Source organism: Ovis aries, chromosome 17 (assembly GCF_016772045.2).
Source record: "Ovis aries strain OAR_USU_Benz2616 breed Rambouillet chromosome 17, ARS-UI_Ramb_v3.0, whole genome shotgun sequence".
In the NCBI taxonomy this organism is placed as follows: Eukaryota; Metazoa; Chordata; class Mammalia; order Artiodactyla; family Bovidae; genus Ovis; species Ovis aries.
Genome location: NC_056070.1, coordinates 30,909,650 through 30,927,039, shown reverse-complemented (window position 1 = coordinate 30,927,039; position 17,390 = coordinate 30,909,650). Strand labels below are relative to the sequence as shown.

The following is a 17,390-nucleotide window of genomic DNA, read 5'->3' as shown; positions in this document are numbered from 1 at the left end:
TTGGAACTCTGCATTCAGATGGGTAAATCTTTTCTTCTCCTTTGCCTTTCACTTGCCTTCTTTTCTCAGCTATTTGTAAAGCCTCCTCAGACAACCATTTTGCCTTTTTGAATTTTTTTGGGGGGAGATGTCTTGATCACTGCCTCTTATACAGTGTCATGAATATCTGTCCATAATTCTTCAGGCACTCTGTCTATCAGATCTAATCCCTTGAATCTATTTGTCACTTCACTGTATAATTGTAAGGGATTTGATTTAGGTCATACCTGAATGGTCTAGTGGTTTTCCGTACTTTCTTCAATTTAAGTCTGAATTTGGCAATAAGGAGTTCATGATCTGAGCCAGTCAGCTCCTGGTTTTGTTTTTGCTGATGTATAAGGCTTCTCCATCTTTGGCTGCAAAGAATATATTCCATCTGATTTTGGTATTGGCCATCTGGTGATGTCCACATGTAACATCTTCTCTTGTGTTGTTGAAAGAGGGTGTTTGCTATGACCAGTATATTCTCTTGGCAAAACTCTGTTAGCCTTTGCCCTGCTTTATTTTGTACACCAAGGCCAAATTTTTCTGTTAATCCAGGTATCTCTTGACTTCCTACTTTTGCATTCCAGTCCCCTATGATAAAAAGGACATCTTTTTTGGGTGTTAGTTCTAAAAGGTCTTGTAGGCCCTCAAAGAACCATTCAACTTCAATTTATTCAGCATTACTGGTCGGGGAATAGACTTGGATTACTGTGATATTGAATGGTTTGCCTTGAAAATGAACAGAGATCATTCTGTCATTTTTGAGATTGCATCCAAGTACTGCATTTTGCACACTTCTGTTGACTAAAAGGGCTACTCCATTTCTTCTAAGGAATTCTTGCCCACAGTAGTAGATATAATGGTCATCTGAATTAAATTCACCCATTCCAGTCCACTTTAGTTCACTAATGCCTAAAATGTGATGTTCATTCTTGCTGTCTCCTGTTTGACCACTTCCAATTTACCTTGATTCAAGGACCTAACATTCCATGTTCCCATGCAATATTGTTCTTTATAGTATCATATTTTGCTTCCATCACCAGTCGTATCTACAACTGGGCTTTGTTTTTGCTTTGGGTATGTCTCATCATTCTTTCTGGAGTTATTTCTCCACTCTTCTCCAGTAGCATACTGAGTACCTATCAACCTAAGGAGTTCATTTTCAGTGTCATATCTTTTTGCCTTTTCATACTGTTGAAACTCATCAAACTGATCATATTAACCATGGCCTTATCTAACTCAATCAAACTATGAGCCATGCCGTGTACAGCCACCCAAGATTGATGGGTCATATGGAAAGCTCTGACCAACATGGTCCACTGGAGAAGGCAATGGCAAACCACTTCAGTATTCTTGCCTTGAGAACCCCATGGACAGTATGAACAGTGTGAAAAGAAGTTTAGAAGGTGGCAATAAAATACATGCATTATTATTACTCTGACTTTCATTTCAAGGAACAAGAGGAAATTATTCATCATTCAAAATACACCAAAAAAGAAAAATACAAAAACCAACCTGACACAAAGAGTGCTATATAGAGAGAGTGTACTCACAATAAAAGCAGTAAGACTTAGTTCAAACAATCTTTTTGACTTTATGCAATTTTTTGCACACATTTTATAATAAATCAAGCATATGAAATAATCTTGATTTTTATATCATGTTTAATCATTGTTTCTTTGCCATGAAAGTAATTTCTTCCATTTATCTAGTTAAATTTTTTCAGATCTAACTAGGAACTCCTATAATATAAATAAAACATAGGGATTTAATATACCTAAATCTGCCTCCCTGGCAGCAATCTATCATTTACTTAAAATGGGATTCAGAAATTTTTATATGCAACAAAACCCACAAAACTTGTGTAATGAATATAATGAATAAAGAGCATCTACAAATATGGAGAAACAGGAAACAGTTTATTTTTGTACTTTTCTTAGATTGACATTTGAACCCATCTCTTGAAACTTAGAGATACTTCATCTAAAAAGTGCCTCAAGGCTGAATGAAAACATATATTGAGCGTATTATTAGGCATGAAACAAATATAACTAAAAATTGATTTATGCAATGTTTTCAAATCATTTGTACAGTCTTTAAACACAGACAAGATTCAAGCAAGAAACAATCCAAAAATAAGTGGAGATTGTCTAAATTCTCGAGTTAGATTGATTGTTCTTCATATCTCATTTATCTTAGCACTAGAAAACATTGTCACCATAAGTAGAAACAAAATATGCTAATGGTTATGTGTTCTACAGTCCTTTGAAAGATAATCTATTTTGACATGACATGCAAATTTTTAACATCCTGGCCTACATCTTTTTTCCCTCCTGGCTATAAAATAACCAAAAGTTTCAAGGACCATCTGGTAAAACAAAGGCCTGTAGATTTTTAAAATATTCAAATATTGAGCACTGACATTTTGATAACACTATTATATGGTAAGTTAATGGAAAAATCAATGTTACACTATTACTATTAAAATTATTTTTATTATTATGCTTTATACATTACTATTTTAAAAATCAATTTTCCATTATTATGACCTAACAAAATGCAAAAAACTTTTAATTGTTTTATGAAAAATACATATTTTTACCTAGGAGACAATGAAGATTTACTAAAATAAAGGTACATTTAACTTAAAAGTTTGATGTGGGCTTATTTAAATAAAGTAACAAATAAACAAATGGGACCTAATCAAATCTACAAGCTTTGTACAGCAAAGTTTAAAAATAAACAAATAAACAAAAAGACAACCTACAGAATGGGAGAAAATAATAAAATGATGTAAGAAAGGCTTAATCTCCAAAATATACAAACAGCTCATACAACTCAACAACAAAAATCAAATGACTGTACTAAAATATGAACAGAAGACCTTAATAAACATTTCTCCAAAGAAGACAAACAGATGGTTAGTAGGCAAATGAAAAGATGCTCAACATCTCTGATTAATAAAGAAATGCAAATCAAAACTACAGTGAGGTACCAATTCACACTGTTCAGAATGGCCATCATTAAAAGTCTACAAATAACAAATACTGGAGATGTTGTAGAGAAAACAGATCCATCTTACGCTGTTGGTGGGAATGTAAGTTGGTACGGCAACTATGGAAAATACTGTGGATGTTCCTCAAAAAGCTAAAACTAGAGTTACCATATGACCCAGTAATTCCACTCCTAGGCATATACTTGGACAAAACTAAAATTCAAAAAGTGATATTTGCACACTATTCATAATAACCACAACATGGAAACAACCTAAATGTCTATCAACAGATGGTGGGTAAAGAAGATGTGGTCCATATATGCAATGGAATACTACTCAGCCATCAAAAAGCAAAATAATGCCATTTGCAGCAACATGCTACTAGATATTATCATATTAAGTGAAGTAAGTCAGAAAGAGAAAGACAAATACTAAATCACTTACATACAGAAGCTAAAACATGGAACAAATGAATGTACCTGCTAAACATTTTACAAAACAAAAAAAGACACACTCAATAGACTGAGTTCAAACGGGAAGAGAGGAGTAGAAGTTTCGGAGTAGCAGATTAAAGTATTATACATAGCATGGGTAAGCAACAGGGTCCTAGTGTATAACACCTGGAACTCTTTTCATTTCCTGTAATAAACCAGGAAATAATGGGGAAAGTATTTTAAAAAGAATGCCTACATGTGTGTAAGTGAGTCACTTTGCTGTACAGCAGAGACTGGCATAACATTCTGAATAAACTATACTTCAACAAAAATAGTGGAAAATTCTATAAAAGAGAAAAAAAGATGTTTAAATAATATTTCAGTGTGTAAAAGTAACTTTATTTGCTTGACTCATTAATGAGTAGAAACTACAAAGTAGTATCTTCATGATATCAAATTAGCAAGCTTGAGAGAAAATTAAAGAACTTGGTTTAGTTTTCTGCTTTTTCTTTTTTTTTTTTTTTTTGTCTACAGAGGATCAAATTTGTCATCTTTTTTCTTCCCCCATGGAGTTTTTCAATGTTATGACAGTTAGGATCTATTTGGCTATATTGGCTACTATAGGGAACTGAAACCATACACATTTAAGACAGTTGATAGTTGACAAAATATTCATAGCATTTTGGGGTCACTAAGTTTTAAAAGTTTCAGATTCCCAAGAGCAAGAGACAAGGCAGGAGAAAACATATAGGAAGTATCTTTTATTTCCTAGTCCCGAGAGATACAGTAATCTAGGAAATGGCCCATTTGACTAATGGTCACTGTACATATACTAACCTAATAATGAGCTCCAGTATTTTTGTCATCTGATGTGAACAGCTGTCTCATTGGAAAAGTTCCTGATGCTGGGAAAGATTGAGGGCAGAAGGAGAAGAGAGTATCAGAGGGTGAGAGGGCTGGATGGCATCACCAATTTGGTGAACATGAACTTGAGCAAATTTAGGGAGAGGTAAGAGACAGGGAGGCCTGGTGTGCTGCAATCCATGGGGTCGCAGAGTCAGACATGACTGGGCAACTGAACAACAATAACAGCAATGGACTAAAGAGAAAGGCCACTGTAGTAATTCAGTCAGATTCAATTAGTCTCTTTTATACTCTTCCTAAGGGCAATTTGAGCTCCTACCCGCCCCCTCCACCGGTGGCTCAGATGGTAAAGCATCTGCCTGCAACTCGGGAGACCCAGATTTGATCCCTGGTTGGGAAGATCTCCTGGAGAAGGAAACAGCAACCCACTCCAGTGCTCTTGCCTGGAGAATCCCAGGGATGGAGGAGCCTGGTAGGCTACAGTCCATGGGATCACAAAGAGTCAGACACAACCGAGCGACTTCACTTTCACTTCACTTCAAGGGCAATTTACTTATATCTCCTCTATGCCTATACCTTAAAACTTCCTCTTCCAGATTTTGCAAAACCATTTCTCACTTGTATAATTAACTTTGAAGAATTAGAGAGCAATAGAAATTAACCTGGAAGGCTTTTCTATCCCATTCAGTAATGAAAATAACTAGGAGGAAAGATAGGAAGCAATGGCCTGGCAATTTCAAAATAGACACAGTTTTTTTTTTCTTCCCCAAAGACACCTAGAGATGCCCATAGCCAAAAGGCAGCCCATCATAGTGCATTTTCTAGACACCAGTTCCTCAGGATACTCTGTACAGAAAGGAGTACTATGGCTGAACACCTCTGGAAAATAGTGTCTACAATACGTCCCATTCTACTTAAGGGATGGGCTTCCCAGGTTGCGCAGTAGTAAAGAATCTGCCTGCTAATGCAGGAGACTCAACAGACATGGGTTCTACCCCTGAGTCAGGAAGATTCCCAGGAGTCGGAAAAGCAACTTGCTCCAGTATTCTTGCCCAGAAAATCCCATGGACAGAGGAGTCTGGTGGGCTGTACAGTCCATGGGGTCTCAAACAGCTGGACACAACTGGACACACACACACACTAAAGTTATACAATGTATATAGGAGTGAAAATCTTGCTATAAAAACAGCAACATTTAGAATCCTTATCTAATTAACTCAATATTTCCAGAATCGATTTGACTGTGAGGATTGCTGTGAGCTAAATGTTTGTGTCCCCACTGCAAAATTCACATGCGACAGTCTAACCCCAGTGAGATGGGATGAGGAGGTGGGTCTTTGCGAAGTACCCAGGTTTAGATGAGGTCATGAGGGCAGGCTTCCATGATAAGATCAGTGCCCTTATGAGAGGAAGAAGAGACACCATGGCTTCCTCTCTCTGCCATGTGAGCACAGAGCAGGAAGACACTGGTCTGCAAGCCAGGAAGAGTGCCCTCACCAAGAAGAAGCCAAATATACTGGCACCCTGATCTCAGACTGCCCAGCTTCCAGAACTGTGAAAAATAAATGCCTATCGTTTAAGATATTAGTCTGCAGTGTTTTAATGAGCAGATTAACACAGGGCCTTTTTTCCCTTTTTTTACACATCTATTTTATTTTTTTATATGTCTATTATATAGTTACAGAGCCACACTTTGTCAGCACAGCAACAGGCTCAAAAGGCTTTACACAGGAGGGAGAATAAAAACGTCCACGTGGGAAATTCATCAATTCATTTACATTTGTGGAAAATGGGAGGGAGGAAATAATGAAAGCAGTGGGGGTAGAACATACTAATAGGACAGATGAGAGAGCTCAGTTGTGTCCAACTCTTTGCAACCCCATGGACTATACAGTTCATGGAATTCTCCAGGCTGGAATACTGGAATGGGTAGCCTTTCCCTTCTCCAGGAGATCTTCCCAACCCAGGTATCAAACCCAGGTCTCCCGCATTGCAGGCAGATTCTTTACCAGCTGAGCCACAAGGGAAGCCCAGATGAGAAAGGAGGAGGAATCAAAGTTGGCTGAACATTTTCTGGGTTGAACACCTCCATAGATGACAGTAGTCACTGACTGAGATGGGAAGGACTTGAGCAAGAAAGGGCTATAGGGTGAGATCAAGGCACACTGCTACCCCCACCCCCAAGTAATAAGACTACACTCTATTACACGTACATGTTATTAAAGCAAAGTACCAAGCCTAGTAGGGCATCCTTGGTGGCCCAGTGGTAAAGAACCTGTCTGACAATGTAAGAGACACAGGTTCAATCCTTGGGTTGGGAAGATCCACTAGAGAAGGAAACAGCAACCCACTCCAGTATTCTTGCCTGGGACAGAGGAGCCTGGCAGGCTACGGTCCATGGGATTGCAAGAGTTGGACATGACTTAATGACTAAACAACAACAACAAAACCCAGCTCATATTTTACTTACTATTACTGTATGTTAGGTTGGAAGTTAGGCAAGAGCTATGAGTGGTGGCTTAGTTTAAAAAGATTCAAGCTGATCTCCACCCAAGACATGCCCCTATGTGGCACAGAAGAGCTCACGGGCATGCTACAAAATAACCACAGAGGCATTTCCAATTCCTATGCAAGCGCCCTAGGTGCAGTGTAAATACAAACTAACCACAGGGATTTCTCCAACCCTGGCACATGCACCCTTGGTGCACAGCTATGTCCTCAAGTGATTTTAGTTACCGGGGAACCAATTAAGAGTTCATAAATATTCTATGGGTTTCTCTGGTGGCTCAGATGGTAATGAACCTGCCTGTAATACAGGAGACCTGGCTTTAATCTCTGGGTCAGGAAGATCCCCTGGAGAAGAAAATGGCAAATGGCAACCTGCTCCAGTATGCTTGCCTGAAAAATTCCATGGACAAAGGAGCATACATACATTTATCTGATTATAACAGACTAAATTATGGGAAAGACATGCACAATAGACCCAGTTATGTAATTTACAACTGGCAATCAAAACTGTCTGTCTAAACCTGTTTAGATGAATATGTAAAAGCCCTGTCTTGAAAACCCCAGTACCTCATCATTCCAGCACCGGTGCCTCTCTTGGGTTGGCACACCTCTCCCTTGAGGTGTTCTTTCTGTTCTTTCTTCGGTAAACTTGTTTTTGTCACAGATAAGACCTCAGATTCTTCTTTATGTCCTTACCAAGAACCAAGGCCTATGAGGAAGTGTCCTTTTCAACTCTCCCTATCCAATAACAGTATATTTTTTCAAAATATAAAGTACTGAGACATACACACAGATTTTGTTTCAGTAGGGGATGGAGAATTTGAATTCCTATACAACTTCTCAAGTACTTCTGATGACCAAACTAGCTTGACTGTCACAGTTAGTTAGATCTTTTGCCTAGCTTCATCCCTTGAACTTAGCAAGTGCTTCATTACTACTAACTGAAAGGACACTGTAGTCCCAGGGCGGAACTCAGTTAGAACCTTGCCTTTCAGGAAGTGGGAAGGAGTGAAACTGCAGAGAAAAAAGGAAAGCAAATATAAACATCGAGATACCTGAGGACTAGCACTTGCTCTATCACTGGGCTCATCCTCATCTGCTTCACTTATAAAATAACCTCTACTAACGCTTCAGACTTCAAAATTCTGTGTTTTCAAGATATCATGTGGTTGAGTGTTTGCAATTGGTTATTAGAGGGCCATGACCACTTATTTGATGCACGCAGTCAGGACATAAAAAGCAAGGTGGTCTTTAGTACTGTAGGCACAACGTACTTGATGGACCTTTACTGCTAAAATGCAATCTACAGATAGCTGATGTGTAGAGTGTAAGAGCTTGCCCGTGAAAGAGCTCTAGAGTTATTTTGCTACCACAATGTTCCAAATGATCCAACATCAATGTAAAAACATATTTAATGTCAAGAGTTTATACCTGTCATGAGAAAAACAATTTTTTGAAGAGTTCTCTGGATCCACACTGAAAACCACTTATACCAATTGGAAACCTCCTGAGTCAATGCAAGAGGGTAGCTTCTTTCATTTGCAAGTTTCTGTAAAGAATACCAAAGGGGATCTGGAAGAAGAGGACTGCAGCCCTCCAGCACTCTTTCTACAAGAAAGGACAAGGAAGGGCACACTGAAGCTGAAGCTGAATCAGCCTGTGGAGGAACTGTCACACTCCCACCACAACCCTGCTTCAAGCAGCAATTATCTTTCAAGTTTTACTCCTTTGTTCAGTATTTCGTGAACGTCCTCTATCAACAATACTAGGTGAGGTGTCTCTCACATTTTCCTTCTTCGTGTAAACCAACAGTCCAGCCTCAAAATAGCTATAAACTTTCCAAACAGAACAACAAAACACACTACTGAGCTGGGAGGATATGGTATATTACTCACCATTCCATTTTTAATTTTGCGTTCAAAGCACTTATTTTGTTTTCCTTCTTCATTTGCTTTGGATAGGCTATGCTTAAGCTTTTCCTCCCTCCTGCAGAATGGAAATATTTACAGCATATCCAGCCACTACAAAACAATTTAGTTGTCTCATGGAATCCAATAAACTGGTATTTTACCTGCTCTTGATTAGTCCATGACCCCTCCCCCACTTCCCAAAACTGTTTTTTTCACCAACTGTCTGATGAGTCCAACATGAGGTGCCTGCTCCACAGCTGTGTATTGATTTATGCATAACTATATATCTCATTTGGCTCCTTCTGGTGGAATTACTTTCTCTTACCTCCAATATCAGAGCAGACCATATCCCAGATTCTCTTTCTGCTCTTGCTACCAGTACATTCCTAATATTCACAGAACTAGAATTTGTCATGGTTCCAAATTGGCTTACCCATTCCTAATTATTTAAAAATACACTGTACTTTGAAATATGACATTCTACTGAATTATGAACCTTGCAAAGCAGATGCTCAAAAAAAATCTGATATTAAACTGCATTTTTCAATACTGTATTATGGTCTTCTGGGAAACAAATTTATAAGGATCATCTGGACGCAAAATGTGATTTTTAGGACTGGAACATTGAAAGCATTCAGCATATTTTTGCTATATGCACTATAAAAATTAACATCAAGAGCATTCTCAGAACATACTGAATGCCATAAAATTAATCAGGGCTCTATGGTGTCTAAAAAGCCATACTAAAAATGCCCAAATTGTTCTTGATGATAAAAGTGACATGGTAAAAAGCTATACTAAAAATGCCCAAATTGTTCCTGATGATAAAAGTGGCACTGTGTGTGCTTGTCTCAGATACCACTTTCAGCCCACTGACTGTTCACACATTCCTTGAAATCCTTGTGTGTTTTGTTTCAACCTTTTAAAGTATAAAACACTAAAGAGCATACACATTTTGACATTTCCCAATGCCTAACCTCATATCTGTCCCAACTCTGACTCCTTTGCAGGTTATATTTATATAAATAAAGGTGAGTCCAAGGTGTCTGGCCTCAACCCTATAGTTTCTCTTTCTGTAGCAGGAATGGATTTGGATTTTATGGGCTCTGATATTTATACTCTTTGGAGGATCATCTTTACGAAAAGTAACTTAATGTTACAGACACCAAATTTAGTATATCAATGAGTATATATTTAGAGTGGAGAAGGAAATGGCAACCCACTCCAATATTCTTGCCTGGAGAATCCCAGGGACAGAGGAGCCTGCTGGGCTGCTGTCTATGGGGTCGCACAGTCAGACACGACTGAAGCGACTTAACAGCAGTAGCAGCAGCATATATTTAGAAGGAGAAAAACTGAACAAGTTATAAACGTTGAAAAGCTGACAAACACTATAAGCAATACAAAATGAAACTAATTAACTGCCTAGTATACATCTATATTTTTTATGTATCTGAGACAAGAACATACAGGGCTTTTTAAACCATGGTATGATGTTTATAGGTTCTTTTGTACTTTTATGGAAGTTTTGTGGTATTATTTAATTAATGGTTCTAAAAGTTTTAAAATTTTGTTTCCATAGAGAAGTCTCCACTGATAGTATTTACATACATAACAAATTGGGATGGGAGTAGTCAGGGAAAGACCCAGTTTTTAGAACAGCACTTGTAATTCTACCCATTTATTTTCCATTCAAAAAAAAAAAATCACACTAAATGATAGATAAAATGTGGTCCTCTTTACCAGTGGTTATGTAACTATAATCTTCTGTTTCATTGCTTCAATTAGATTTATTTCTCTTTGATTGGCCAGAATTCTTGAACAATGTTATATAATTAGAGTGATTATAGAGAAATTTTATTTTGTCTTTATTTTAGTAGAGATGATTTTTAAGGAAGATTTCATAATTTTGCTTTAGAAAAACACTTATTTTTATCATTAGAGGTGTATCTTTTCATTCTTAGACATCAAAGGACTTTGTCTTTTTGGATACAAAGACTGAAATATTGTTAACATTTTTGTAACATACCTTTCAACAATCATTTGCATACTATCAAATGCCACATTTTGGCATCATTATACTATCATGATATATATGATAAATATATATTATCTATTACATATATATGTACTATCCTATATGTATCATATACATGCTATAAGCAATTATCATGTACTCCTGTCAACCAGGCTCAGTGCTACACGTTTACGACATTATGTCATTTAATACACTCATTTGATGGAATAAAGTTTATTCTTCTTTAGTAGTTTCAAATTAGTTTTAATTGCATAAGGCATTTGTTATTATGGTTTCCTTATAAAAATCTAAGCTATGTCAGATAAGCTCAAGTTTTCATTTCTTCTAAATTTCTCCCTCAAATTCTTAATTAGTTCATAAGGTTATATATATTTTCTTGCTATATGTGTACATATAGCCATAAAACATTGTTTTATCATTGTGATTTTTTTAAAATATTTTACATAAATAATTTTATAATATATATGTTTTTATAAAACTTTCTTTTCTTCCCAAAACAATATATTTTGGAAATCTTTGCTTGATAATACATGTAAATACTCTTTATTATTTTTAATTGTTTCAAACTATTCAGTAGCATTAATCACAACAGTGTTTATTGAGCCATGCCCCTTTTTAAGTAAAATGCAAGAAGGCAAAATAATTGTCTGAGAAGGCTTTACAAATAGCTGAGAAAAGAGAAACTAAAAGCAAAGGAAAGATACAACCAACTGAATACAGAGTTCTAAGGAATAGCAACAAGAAATAAGAAAGCCTTCTTAAGGGAACAATGCAAAGAAAAAGAGGAAAAAATAGAATGGGAAAGACTAGAGGTCTCTTCAAGAAAACTGGAGATACCACAGGAACATTTCAGGGAAAGATGGGCACAATAAAGGAAAGAAATGGTAAGGACCCAACAGAAGTAGAAGAGATGAAGAGGTGGCAAGAATACATAGAAGAACTGTACAAAAAAAGGTCTTAATGACCCGGATAACCATGATGGTGTTCGTTAACTTAGAGCCAGACATCCTGGAGTATAAAGTCAAGTGGGCCTTAGGAAGCATCACTATGAATGAAGGTAGTGGAGGTGGTAGAATTCCAGCTGAGCTACTTCAGATCCTAAAAGATGATGCTGTGAAAGTGCTGCACTCAATGTGCCAGCAAATCTGGAAAACTCAGCAGTAGCCACATGAAAAGGACAGTTTTCATTCCATTCTCAAAAAGGGCAATGTCACAGAATGTTCAAACTACCAGACAACTACATTCATTTCACATGCTAGCAAGGTAATGCTCAGTCTTCAAGCTAGGATTCAATAGTGTGTGAACAAAGAAATTCCAGATGCACAGGCTGGATTTAGAAAAGGCAGAGGAACCTTGTCATTTTGCTAACAAAGGTTTGGATAGCCAAAGCTACGGTTTTTCCAGTAGTCACGTACAGATGTGAGAGTTGGACCATAAGATGGCTGAGCTTCAAAGAATTGATGCTTTACAACTGTCATGCTGGAGAACACTCTTGAGAGTCCCTTGGACTCTAAGGAGATCAAACCAGTCAATCCTAAAGGAAATTAACTCTGAATATTCACTGGAAGAACTGACATTGAAGCTGAAGCTTCCATACTTTGGCCACCTGATGGAAAGAGCTGACTCACAGGAAAAAAAAAAAAAAAACAACCCTGATGCTGGGAAAGAATGAAAGCAGAAAGAGAAGGGGATGACAGAGGATGAGATGGGTGGATTGTATCACCAACTCAATAGACATGAGTTTGAGCAGGCTCCAAGAGATGGTGAAGGACATGGAAGCCTCGCAGGCTATAGTCCATAGGGTCGTAAAGAGTGGGACGTGACTAAAGTGACATAGCATGTGTGCATGCATAGTTTGATACAGTATTAGCTAGTTAGTTTCAATGATATTCAATGATATAGTATTAGTATAGTATAGCTTCAGGTGTACAGCAAAGTGAAACAGCTGGAGATATATATATATATATATATATATATATATATCTCCACTCTTTTTTAATTTTCTCATATCCTTTATTACAGAGTATTAAGTAGAGTTTCCTGTGCTATACAAAAGGTCCTTGTTGATTATCTATTTTATATATAGCGGTATGCATATGTCAGCCACAATCTCCCAATTTATCCCCCTCTCTATACCCTGGTAACCATAAGTTTGTTTTCTACATCTGTGGCTCTACTTCTGTTTTATAAATAAGTTCATTTTTACCCTTTAAACTGAATTGTTTGCCTTCAGTAAAATTTTGAACAGTAAATAAAAAAGTGACACTGTGGAAACAATCGCTTTAAAATAGCATTGATTATTAAAAACTACTACTAATCACTGGCATATTTACTGTAGCTATTCCACTCCTGGAATCTTACAAATTACTCAAACTGTTACAACTTTACCAGTTTCTGAGTTATTTCTTCAGTGTAGTGTTGGAGTTTACAAGTGTTACTCGCTCTGCTTCCTTTATTAAATACACGTAAATACCTTAAAAAGACTAGAACTTGAATGCCAGTAAGTTAACTTTAACATTATTGTAACTAAGAGAAATAAAATTCATTTGGGCATTTTGAAACTATAAAATAAATGAAAAAAACTATTTTTCAAGTCTCAATGGTGAAGATGAGGTGCTGTCTGGCAGAGAGAAGTATAACTAAAACCAGTCAGTAAAAAGAAGCAACTGGTAATTCTAGTGAAAAATCTTCTTAGATCATAGATCCATGATAAACTTTCCAAGACCAAGTCAAAAGGCCACTACTCATATCGATTTCATTATTGACATCTTTAAATGAAATCAGTGTTACTATCAGTCAGAGACTAATTCAGTGAAATAGTCACTGAAGATACAAAATAGATACCACTTATAATTCTGTGAAAGAAGGGAAACTGACACAAATATATTAAAGGCATACACATTTATATCAGCTTTTTAAAAAATCAATTGTTCAAAGAAAAAAGATAGAAGGGAGGGAGGGAAGGAAAAAATAAGAAAAACATTTAGCTATCTTCCTATAATGCATATACATACAGATACATTTTGAGATTTATTCACAAATGCAAGCTTAATAGTTGACCTACTTCAGCACTAAACATCTCTAAACCTCGGCCTTCTTTGCTATAAAATAGCCACAACAGACAAAAATATCTTTGGCTTACTTATAAATTTCATATACCTGATCAATATCTTTATACTGAATATCAAGAAGTCTCTAAATGTGAAAAGTGGACAAAATAAAAATTGACCATTGTCAATAAAAACTCTCTATTTTTATTGCTTTTTTTCTTTATTGAGGAAAAAGAGTATCCACATCTGCAGTGTATACACAACCTTCACATAGAACATGCAACAAGATTATATCAAAAAACAGCCAAATCCTTCACAGGATTAGTGGTCTTTTCATCTATTTTTAATACTAAAAATGTAGTTTTATGCTCTCGATATTTAACACACATTCAGTCTCTAAACCAAACATGAAATTTGTCATTTGAAAATGTTTATTGACAAGTTATGCCTTTCTGAAAACTAATTCAGTTAATTAAACAGTATGTGACACAAGCGGGAAAATGAGAAATTTGCCTATATACAATGTGATCTTTGCAAAGAAATATTTAATAGCATATGATATAAAATATCACACACAATTATACATTATCATTAATATTCCAAACTAGAGTTTGCCAGACATAGACCCAGACTGCATGAACACTGGTAGGTGTTGCCTGAGACAGACATTCTTTTTCATTCAGTACTTAACTAACATTGAGAATCTGACTCCTGATCTCATAATTAACTATCCTCAACCAATGGAAAGTAAAAAGAGCTATCTTCAGTTTGCTGCATCTTTGAAAACTGTCACTACTCAAATGATTCTCCAGTCAAGTAATGACTACTTCCATCTACTGCTCATATGCAAATGTTTCTTAAGAATTTGACTCCGAAATATTGATATTTTTATCAAACGTCATTTGTAGAAGGTATCGGCTAGACTGATTTTTTTTAATATTTTGCTATTAAGAAAATACATATATAAACATCGAGTAAAAAAATTAGAGTTCCAGAAAACTTTAAAGGAAAAATATAAGATGCTAAGATAATAAGAGAAATTAACATTAAAGGAAACTCAACCTGTTTCATCAACCTTTACTATAACAGAAGAAGGCAGTCCCACACTGGCCAGGGACACTGTTAACAGAGTTATCCAATTGCCAACCCCATACTCCCAATATGTGAACTACTGCTTTCAAGTCCACCCCTCCACAAAAGTCTCAAAGTTCCTGTTACTCTCATCTAGAACAATGTCAAGGAGTTAGTAAAAACAATAAATATTTGCTGTCTTTAAAAAAGACTATAATGAACAAACTTCTGACATCCCTATCGTTCTTCAAGAGCTTTTTGAAAACAGCTAATGTAATTATTGAGGCAATATGTAGTATTGAGGCAAGAATTTTATGGTCTTAGAAACCACTTTCCATGACACTGACATCGCCCTGAACACTGCCTCTCCTACCATCGTTCTGCTAGGAGACTCACTATCTCAGGCAAGGTACATTCTGCAACTTCTACCCTGAGGTAGGGAGACAATATCACAGAAATTTTTCCTGGTTTCTGAGTCTCATTAGCACTCTAGGAGAGAGTCTAGCCTTGCTGTTGGGTCTCTCCTAACTAACTTAATAATATAAATCATTTATTGAGCAGCTATCCCAAACCAAGAACTGTTTTACAAGAGAAAGAAGCTGGCCTAAAAAAATTGAGTAACATTGTCCAAAGTTACAGAATTATTTGTAAATAGTGGGAAACGATTTGAAATTCATCTCTGTTTGATTTCAAAGCTAGAGTTTATCCTACCTGTGTCATGACGCATTTTACTTATTTCCTAATTAAATACATTAATACAAAGAGGGAAAAAAATTTGGCTTCCAAAATAAAGTACGTATGAACGTGTTTCTGCATAGTCATTGCTGTTTAGTCGCTAAGTCATGTCAGAATCTTTGTGACCCCATGGACTGTAGCCCACCAGGGTCTTCTGTCCAGGGGATTTCCCAGGAAAGAATTCTGGAGTGGGTTACCATTTCCTTCTCCAGGGGATCTTTCTGACCCAGAAATCAAACTCATGTCTCCTGCTTGGCAGGCAGATTCTTTACCACTGAGCCACCTGAAATTGAACCCAATTCTCCTGAATAGCAGGCAGATTCTTTACTGTCTAAGCCCCCAAGGAAGCCACTGTACAGTCATACTAAATGTCAAAGATGAAGAAGTGAAAATGATTTTGAGTTATATTAAGAGAGATACTATAACTATACATACTTACTTACTATATACTACTTACTTCTTTGGTGGTTCAGATAGTAAAGAATCCACCTGCAATACAAGACACCAAAGTTTGATCCCTAGGTTGTGAAGATCCCCTGGAGAAGGGAATAGCCACTCACTCCAGTATTCTTGCCTGAAGAATTCCATGAATAGAGGAGCCTGGAGGGCTACATTCATGGGGTTTCAAAAAGTCAGACATGACCAAGCATCTTAACACTAACTAACTGTAACTATACGTACTTATACACATACACATAAATATTGCGATGGTCATTGTTTTATGTAAACCAGTTTTCAATTAACACTAACCTATACGCTGTCACTAAGGTATTTGGTAGATGTGATTAAAATTCATAACCAGTTGACTAAGTAAGACTAGCCTCCATCATCTGGGTAGGCCTGATTCAATCACTGAAAGGCCTTTATTGCAGCACTGAGGATTCCACAAGAAGGTATTCCACTTATAAACTGCACATTCAATTAAACCTGAGAGTTCCAGCCTGCCCTTCCTGATGGTCTGCACTAAGGATTTCTGACCTGCCTAGCCTTCCTTCACATCATACAAGTCACTTCTCTTAATACAGTCCTCCTACTAGTTCTGTTTCCCTGGTTGAATCCCAACTGATTAGACAGACAGACAGATAGATAGATAGATAGCCAGACAGATAGATGTGGAGATATCTTCTCAAAATATATCCTAATTCTTAATCTTGCCTTTGTAATAATTTACTTATAATCACCAATAGCTCTAAGGCAGAGACTAGCTAGCTAGTCACTAGACATTTCCTCCTCCTCCTGGACACACATACAGATCATATTTCCCAGTATCCTTTACAGTTGGGCATGGCCATATGGCTGAGTTCTGGCCAGTAGAATATGAGTCGAAGTGATTAATACTATTTCCAAATTTGCCTATACAAGCTAAACTGCAACCCCCATGCTTTTTCTCCTTCTGTGGTAATTTCAGAAGTCAGACGTTGAAGATTATTGAGCCAATAAATAGAAAATGGGTTACTGAATCAATGTTTTCACAAATGCTGCCTGCCACTCAGGATTGCCTGTTTGAGACTTTTGATTAGAATTTTGATTTAAAAAAATTAAACTTACATTGTATTACATGTTGACATGTACTCACTGCTATATTTAATAAGGAATTAATTTATAGCACAGGGAACTCTGCTCAATATTTTGTAATAACCTAAATAGGAAAAGAATTTGAAAAAGAATAAAAACATGTATATGCATAACTAAATCACTTTGCTGTATACCTGAAACTAACACAACATTGTTAATCACCTATATTCCAATATAAAATAAAAA

The 17,390-nt window shown here is 36.5% G+C and overlaps 1 protein-coding gene across 1 annotated transcript in view; it reads left to right on the top strand.

Annotated features, from left to right (window-relative positions):
* LOC132657989 (uncharacterized) overlaps positions 1-17,390 on the top strand; it is an 86,105-nt gene extending 68,715 nt beyond the window's left edge. Inside the window, exon 2 of the mRNA XM_060400660.1 lies at positions 1-17,390. This exon is cut by the window's left edge and continues 20,229 nt beyond it. The gene's annotated coding sequence lies outside the window, so the exon portion shown is untranslated.